Source organism: Macrotis lagotis, chromosome 6 (assembly GCF_037893015.1).
Source record: "Macrotis lagotis isolate mMagLag1 chromosome 6, bilby.v1.9.chrom.fasta, whole genome shotgun sequence".
Taxonomy (NCBI): domain Eukaryota; kingdom Metazoa; phylum Chordata; class Mammalia; order Peramelemorphia; family Peramelidae; genus Macrotis; species Macrotis lagotis.
The window spans coordinates 136,165,591-136,166,745 of NC_133663.1; the positions used below are offsets into that span (position 1 = coordinate 136,165,591).

Below are 1,155 nucleotides of genomic sequence, written 5' to 3' on the forward strand. Positions count from 1 at the left end.
CCACCTAGCCTTCCCCGAAATTACAACTTCTTAAAAGGTACCATAGATCATCAAGCAATATCATTAATAATATATACACCAAGTGGTTTAGCAACCAAATTTTTAGAGAAAAAAAACTAAATGAATTATAGGGAGACAGACAGTAAAATTGTAATTGTGGTGGACCTCAACCTCTTTCTCTCAAATTTAGATAAATAAAACCACAAAATAAATAAGCAGGAAATTAAGAAGTTGAGTAGAATTTTATAAAACTTTATATGTATGATAGAACTGGAAAAAAAATGATAGGGATGGAAAGGAATAAACCTTTTTCTTTACAGCAGATAGCACCTATACCATTTACTAGGGAATACAAACCTTATGCTTCATGAATTTGCATGCCACTCTAGGGCAGAGGCCATACTAATCTTCTCTGTATTGTTCCAGTTTTAGTATATGTACTGCTTAAGCTAGCTCAGCATAAAAAACCTTAAAATCAAATGTAGAAAGGCAGAAATATTAAATGCATGAAAAATAATGAAATGGATAAAAAGAAAGAAAAAAATCTAAATTTCTAGAAAAAAATTTAAAAGGGATAAGTCATTATCAAAGAGGAAGAAATTACATAACTCAGAGCTATGACAATATATTTTACAATCAAAGAAAAGTGAATGACTATTTACAAAAATATAAGCTACACAGAGTAATAGAAACAGAAGACAAAATAAAATACTTAATCCCATTTCAGACAAAGAAAATGAAGAAACTATCAATAAACTCCTTAAGAGAACACCTTCAGACCTAGATGATTTGCAAAAGAATTCTACTAAGAAAGGAATTATTGGTTCCACTTCTCTAAAAACTATTTTAAAAATAGGAATTTTTCCAAATTACTTTTATGACACCAAGATGATACTGATACCTAAACCAGGAAAATCCAAAACAGTCAAGGAAATTTATACATCATCCCTAATGAAGATTGATACAAAGTGTCAGCAAAGAGACAATAACAAATTATTACTAGGAAAATTCAACATGATCAGGTTGCATTTATATCAGATAAGCAGGAATGATTCAATATTAGGAGAATAATCAACATAATTAACTACATCAAAAACAAAACTAACAGAAACCATATTATAATCTCAATAGATGCTGAAAAAGTCTTTAACAAAA

At 29.1% G+C, this 1,155-nt stretch overlaps 1 non-coding gene across 1 annotated transcript; it reads right to left on the reverse strand.

Annotated features, from left to right (window-relative positions):
* Positions 1-349: 349 nt before the first annotated feature.
* On the reverse strand, positions 350-456 carry LOC141492374 (U6 spliceosomal RNA). The gene has a single exon (XR_012469862.1). It is a non-coding gene; the product is annotated as a U6 spliceosomal RNA (small nuclear RNA).
* Between the last annotated feature and the right edge of the window lie 699 nt (positions 457-1,155).